The sequence below is a fragment of the Triticum dicoccoides genome, chromosome 7B (genome assembly GCF_002162155.2).
Source record: "Triticum dicoccoides isolate Atlit2015 ecotype Zavitan chromosome 7B, WEW_v2.0, whole genome shotgun sequence".
Taxonomy (NCBI): domain Eukaryota; kingdom Viridiplantae; phylum Streptophyta; class Magnoliopsida; order Poales; family Poaceae; genus Triticum; species Triticum dicoccoides.
This window is the reverse complement of record NC_041393.1, coordinates 19,230,803-19,238,221: the sequence shown is the minus strand read 5'-3', so window position 1 is coordinate 19,238,221 and position 7,419 is coordinate 19,230,803. Positions and strand designations below refer to the sequence as shown.

Here is a 7,419-nt window from a genome sequence, read left to right as displayed (position 1 = left end):
TTCCGGGCATGTTCACATGCCTCGTCCTTGCCCCTTGTTACTTTCGCCTTGATGATTCCTTCTTTGCACTCAGGGTGCGCTGGTTAATTTTTTGTCCATACTCCATACTGCATAGTTAACCACCATCATACATGTGAAGATTGATAGCCGCATTTAATTACACCATAGGTCAATGTGGTTTTTAAGCTACTTTATTAAGTTTGAAAGCAATAGCTAGCTAGCTTTCAATTGTTTTGAATTATGATGCCAGATTTGACCATTTACAGTTGGAATGGAGGGAAACATATAGGAAATGCACCGACGCTTGTTGGCTACTGTGGACATATATTTGTTTCCCTGTTCTGACTTGGGGATCTTGTAGACTTAAAGTATGTCTCGGATTTAAGAATGTGTAAACGATGGCCAAGTGGCAGATTTGCATCATCCCATAAATTATGGGAGACGTGGCTGTAGTTTTTAAGATGTATAGGAAAAGGCACTAGCCTAGGACTGGTTATTGCATTCTTAGTTAGGCTCTGTGTAGTAAGGGCATCTACAATATGAGTATTTGGCGCCTCTAAGGCTGCCTCTAGGCCTATGAACACTGCCTCCATACACTGCATCATCGGCCTCTAAGCCAAAATTCTTAGACATATATCTATCCATTGATATGGCATCTCCTTTTTCCTATTATTTAACATAATGTTTTGCTAGCAGTACATATAGCTTTGAATAGACATCTATTATTTTACTGAAGAGTTGAGTCCATGCATGTTTTTTCCATCTAATTTTATATTCTGGGTTGTATGGAAGTGATACTTTTTAGTTCTACGTGATGATTATAAAAACACCTCACCCTGCTATTTTTGTTATATTAGATGTTCTCCTGCTTTGGCTAAATCAGAGAGAGGCTTTAAGCATATTCATCTTAAATAATGACAGTCTTTTGTACTTTATATTGACTTTAATTGGCTCCTTCTGGTATGATTGATCATGTTTTCTTAGTTAAATGGCATGAATGTATATAAATTTTGTAACTTCATTCACATTCTTGTGTTCTGCTTGTACTTTTGCAGTCTTTGGGGTTTTCTATAATAACAAGATGGTTTCTGGAAAATAACTGCTAGGAATTGTTGCTAGGCATGAAGCACGAGAAAGGCGGCAGTAAGATGTGCGAGTCAATATTAATCTTCTTGCTTCGGGGATTTTCTATTTCGCTCGATGTTTGATTCTATTCATGTCCTTGAGGCCATGGTCATTGCCATCGATAGTACTAATGGTCAGGTTGTAGTGCTTTCCCCCCTGTTGTTATATTGTTGGCCCCTGTTAATGTTTGTTGTACAATTTCCTTGATTTTTCCGTTCTGCCTTGTTGTGCATTGGATCCTCAGTGGTTGGGTTGTACTGTTACATAAGAAGAATCCATCTGTCGAAAGCATTGAGCTTAATTTAGATATGTGGATGCAATCTTTCTTTTCGTGTATAAGATAATTTGTGAATGAAGTTAAGAGTTCGCTTAAAACTGGCATGACCTACATAAGAAAGATAAGATGGGCGCATTTGCTTTATTTTAAAAATATACTGATTACAATATTTACAGATTTCTTATTAGTATTTTGCATAATTGTGTTCTCTAACTGATCTGGTATTTCATTTTTAGCATGATACTTCTTTGCAGATACAAATGAGTAATTATCAATTGATATTTAACATCACATTTGGTAGTGGAAGATTTAGTAAAATAAGGTGGGTACATATCATTGATCAGTATCTGGTGTTTTTCGACCACATTAGTTAGTAGTTTTTTTAGTTTTGGTTTATTTTAGTTCCAGTATATTTAAAGTGCTGGTATTTGCTTCTGAAAATGGCTTTGGTAACATTGTGAAATATATCTTTGACTTATGACTATGCATTAATTATTTATGTGCTGTGAATTGAGTGTCAATGTGTTTTATAGTACTGCCAGGTTAGAGTTTGGTGCCAGGGTCGTTGCTGGGTGCGTGGCTACTGCTCCTTCGGATTCGGTTACTGTCTCAGGTGCTCAATGTACTACTGCAATAGATGCATTGCAGTTACCAATCTTCGTTTTCTTAGTAGTATTGATGTGTTATTTCCTTTGAACTGTCTTGTTGACATTGCCTCCTCCATTTGGAGGTATCTCTTTCTTGGTTTGTTGTGGATACATGATATTTTAGTGACTATTAACTGGTTCATATAGGCGGCCAACTGTAGTTGCCATTGTGGCTGGTGGGGAATTTAATAATAGCTGCATTTTAGTTCTCTATGTGCCTTGACGAAAATAGTAAGAGAGGGTTCCGAACCAAAGGATCGGTTCCTCAGTTCCTCACTTCGTAAAATTGTTCAGTCAGACCACCGGTTACCTGACTAGAATGCTTCCCTGCTCACCTTTCCTACTAAGTTGGCCTTTGTTTGGGCTACAGCTTCTGATTCTCAGATTCTAGGCTTCTAAACACGCCGGATTCCTGTGTTGCTTCCTAGAATCCGATTCCAAAAATGAACTACCAGCGCAAGGAATCCGGAAGCAGCGATTTTGGCGATTCAGCAGATTCAAAACGATTCGTTTTGTGCCCTTGCCCCTATTTTCGCTCGAAACTACAACAAAACTGCCACCGCAACCTCATCCAGTATCCACCCGCAGCCCAGGTCAACGACACCCAAATCCCCTCGTCCCCATAGCGACCGCGACGGCAATAACATCAACGGGGAGGCGCGCCTATTGCAGCTGGAGGATCGGGTGGAGCACGGCGGCGGCGGCGTGAGGGAGTACCGCAAGCTCCGCGCGCGCGCCCCGCCCCCATCCTCTGCGTTGGCCTTTCCCTCAATGACACTCGTGGTGGTCAGGTTCCGGCGGCTCCATGAGCGTCGGCCCCGGCGGTTCCTAAGCGGATGGGTCCGCCGCATCCGTACCTGCCCGAAGTCCGTACAACCTCTCTGGCCCTGTTTGGTTCGGCTGTTGATTTCTAAAAGCAGTTGTGAAAAATCTGCTTTGGAAAAACAGCTGTGGAAAATCTGATGTGAAGAAGATGTAGGTCATTTGGCAAACCAGCTGATACAACTTTTTTAGATTTTGGCCCGCAGCGGAATTAAATTTTGAAAAGCACGTCCCGGGCTGCTTCCGCTTTTGGTTCAGATTTTGGCAGCGGATTTCTTAAATCGGATTCTGCTGGGTTCGCCCTTTGGTTCAGATTCTACTGCACGGCAGCGGAATCCATCGATAAAAGCTGAACCAAACAAGGCCTCTACCCATCCCCAACCTCCGGCCACTACCAAGCGAATGGATCTGAGCGCCTTTGCTCCTCCCTGACCTCCGGCCACGCCCAAGCTAATGGCAAGCTCCGTCGGCTGCGTCCGCTCTTCGAGTCACTATCCTCTGTTTGCGCCATCCCCAGCTCCGTCCGCTCTCCCCCAAGGACCAGCTGCACCATGCCTGACCTGCATCGCACCATGCCCCAAGCTCGGGCGGCGATACCCACAACGTCAGATTTTCGGAATCTGCAGCTGCAGCTGATTCTTAGAATCCAAGCCGAAGCTGATTTTCAAGAATCCGTAACCCAAACTGTGGCATTATTCCTTTTTTGAGTTATATGTATGGAATCAGTGACGGCCAAAGCACGCAAATTTATTGTCCTAATTATAAGTAATGTGCCTATTTGGGTTGTTTGCCTCTTTAGTCTCCAAATTGTATGCAAGGCAGACATGTTCCATTCACATGGTATTCAATAGATAACCTTTTGCACATTTACTAATATGACACTTCACCTGCCTGCTTGCTGGCCACTAAAGCTTAAAATTTTCTCTTACATAAAGTAGTTCAGCATGAAGCAACAAAGGTGTTGTTTGCCCATGGAGCCCCATATATTTGGATTCATTTCATGGCGAGTTTACATTGATCTTTTTCATTCAATATAGATAACAAACTTTGTTCCTTATATCTCTTGAGACATGCCTTCATTTCCCTTTATAGGTATTAGTTTCCTGATTGAGTTGGTCGCAGTTGTCGTCATGTTTTTAACCCAGCTGCCCCAGTTATACTTCAACATGTAGAGTCGTTTGTTCTTATATCTATTTGACACATTTTACGTGCACCTAATATCGACCCGTTTTCTTCATGATGTACGTCTTTAGGTGGCATATTTGCTGACTAACCTCTTACTGATAAATGACAATGCCTTCTTCATGCACGACTCTACATGGTCGATTGACGTCGAGAATCATTTGCTTCAGCCCTGATGACCAGTTATCTAGATGGCAAGATGTTTCGATGAAGTTTATATTGCTATGCCATATTAAAATAGTGCTCTTAGATTGGCTCAAACTACTACTATGTCCTGCTTGTGTTATGTCGTACTAAACCATCTCGATTCTCTTGGTAGTTTCGGCTGCATTTTCTACCACTCCCCAAACAAATTTAAAGGAAACATACATGAGTTGCTTGATGTCAGTTTACTAATCTTGCCTTCTTGATAGTTCCTTTTTGGTCACTGTAGATATCTATTGTTGTAAAAATGTTGAGATATCTTCTCCAGGAATATGGTTTTTTCTTCACTTTCAGGCCAATGCTACTCAGTTTTTCTTTGAGCGACCTTTTCTTTGAGCGATGAGGAACTTCAACCGTCCTTGGCGAAGGACTGCTATCTGATTGTCAATAGCCTCCTGTGTAAATGCTTCGCTTTCAATAATTTGTACTGTCTTGCTGCCCTATGTGCTACTTAATCCTGATCTATTAAACATTACCTGGCCTATTCCTTTGTGCCGAGCTTGATGTGCCTAAATTGTAATCTGTGACATGTACTTTGATTGGAAAATTCATGAGGTCAAAGATTTGCATTGTTTTTGGTGTTGAACCGTGCATTGATTACATACTTCAGGGCGTGCTTCTTACTGATATAGCATTACCTGCTTGACAAAAGGTTAGGACCGGCACCCTCGCGCCTCGCGCCAAGGCGCGTTGCCAATCTAGTTAATACATTGTTGGGACTTGCCGATCTTGTTAATACATTGTTGGGACTGCTTAGGAGACAAATAAAGGGATGGCCTATTGCTCGTAGCCAAGTCATATGTTTTGTATACATTATTTTGCAGCACTGACTTTGGAAGCTCCTGAGGATTGCTAAGACCAACAGAGGGGCACTGGGACCTAACCGTGGCAGAGGCGAGGAAGATAACCGCAAATTAGGTGATGTATGACCTTATAGGGGGCAATTCCTTCTGCATCGAATCTTGCCAAAGACATTAGATTCCTTCTGATTCAGGGCCAGGCCGAGGGATTTCGCACGTGTCCAGCCCAAACTATGAGTCAACGGTGGAGGAGCCCTAAAAGTGTCCGAACCATTTGAGGTCCGTGCCGGGGATGCCATAAGCAATGGTTTCACGGACCACATCACACATGCGGGTAGCAACTTCAGAATTGATGAAATCAAGTTCAAATCGAAAAAAACAACGGTTTAATGAAACCAGGGTAAAACTGTATAAACCCTAAAATCGAAATCTAAGAGTAGTGGAACCAACTTTTTTTTTTAGAAAAGGAGGATGACCCCCGGCCTTTGCATCTGGACGATGCGTACGGCCCTTTTATTAATTATTGACACAAGACTTTACAGAGTCATACAATAGTAAGCCTAAAGCTACCAACTAAGCAACATCTGAGTCATACAATAGTAAGCCTAAAGCCACCAACTAAGCAACATCTGTCGCTATCCCTATCCAGTTGATGTAACGGCGCTGAAAGTCTGGGCCTAATACCAAACAGACCTCGCAGCCAAACCTAACATCTAAGACTTGAGGTCCCAACTAGGACGCCTGTCGGGTGTGGGCACCCACCAGTCCGGCGTGCTTCTCAACCAGGACGCCTGTCGGGTATGAGGCCGCCGCAGCCACTTGCCACCAATTCATCTTCAGAGTTGTAGTGCTGCATCAACCCTGCCCGGTCTGGCTGCCGCCGACGCCACAACGACGCCAGGCAACGTCACCCTCCTGCGCGAGTCCATCTTCGCACATCAGGCGCCGAGTCTCCACTGCGTCACGCCGCCGAGGTCCGCCGTCATCAATGGACCAGATGAATCACCGCTCCTCCTCTTGTCCCCTCCAACCAACACTTGCTCCAAAACGATGCCCCCATGAGGGAGAACGATACCGAAGGCACCGTCATCGTCCGATCTGGTAGACCCAGATCTAGGGTTTCCCCCGGAACTTCCCGATCAGGTTGATGTGACCTGCAACGACGATGCCTCCAGAAGGGAACGACGTCTGAGACGCCGCCATCGTCCGCCAAGACCGCAGTCAGGCGCGATTTTCACCGGAAGCCACGTCTTCCCAATCTCGCGGCTGGCTGGAACCGAGCGGAACCTCGCCACGAAGACGTATGTCGCCGTCGGTACTCTGGCGGAGATCCGGCATCTCCTCACCGGTCCCTCCACGCGCCGCCGGTCGGCGGAAGGCCTTCCCGCGACGGATCCAAACGGGGTGTTGGATCCGCAGTGACCGCCGTCACCATCACGACCAGGACAGCCCACCCCGCCAGATGGGGCGCTGCCACCGCCGCCATCCGTGCAGGGCCGCCGCTCCGCCGGCGATGGTGCTCCGGCCCCCGCCGCACAGCCCGGATTCGCCGTCCCAGCCGCTGCCGTTGGATCGCACGAGAGGAGCCGCCCCCGCCGCCTCAGATGGGATTCGCCGCATCCACCCGCCCAGAAACCTTCGGCACCGGGCCCGCCGCCACCGCGGCCCATGCCGACGGCAGCGGCGGCAGGAGGAGGCGGCAAGAGGGAGCTGGCGGCGCTAGGGTTTCGGGGCCCCTGGCGCCGCCCGGGGAAGGCGACGCGAGGGGTTCGGGGGGGCGCCCCGTCGTAGTGGGAACCAACTAAGGGCATAAGCATAAAAAAACCCTAGAATGAACGTCCTAGCATCAAACTTACCGCGGAAGATTATTTGAAAGACGATGATCAGGTCATTACATCAGACACCAAGAATATTTATATCCGGTTAGCTAAGTCCTGGCAGACCCGATCAAAGCATGGTGCTTCTTCTCAGATGGAAAAGGCACGATGCTTTGTATACAGACAGGGATCTATCTATGGTCCTCCTTTCGGACGTGTGTGTCACCTAGCAAGTAGCAACACAAACAATCCCTTAAAAAGGAAGAGAAACAGCAACACGCAGACAAATTCCTCTGAACTGTCACTGGTGGAAAAAGGGCCTTTGGTCGCGGTTCGCAACTGCCATTAGTCGCGGTTGCGCAACCGCGACCGAACGGGCGCGACTAAAGGCCCCACCCTTTAGTCGCGGTTGCTTAAGAACCGCGACTAAAGGCCCGTTCACGTGGGCGCCAGGTGGCCGTCGGGGCGGAGGACCTTTAGTCGCGGTTCTTCTGACCAACCGCGACTAAAGGCCGCCGCAGGTTTAGGGTTTTAGCCCCCCCCCC

The 7,419-nt window shown here is 46.7% G+C and overlaps 1 pseudogene; it reads left to right on the top strand.

Moving 5' to 3' along the window:
• LOC119337557 overlaps positions 1 to 4,833 on the top strand; it is a 20,027-nt pseudogene extending 15,194 nt beyond the window's left edge.
• The last annotated feature ends 2,586 nt before the right edge of the window (positions 4,834 to 7,419 follow it).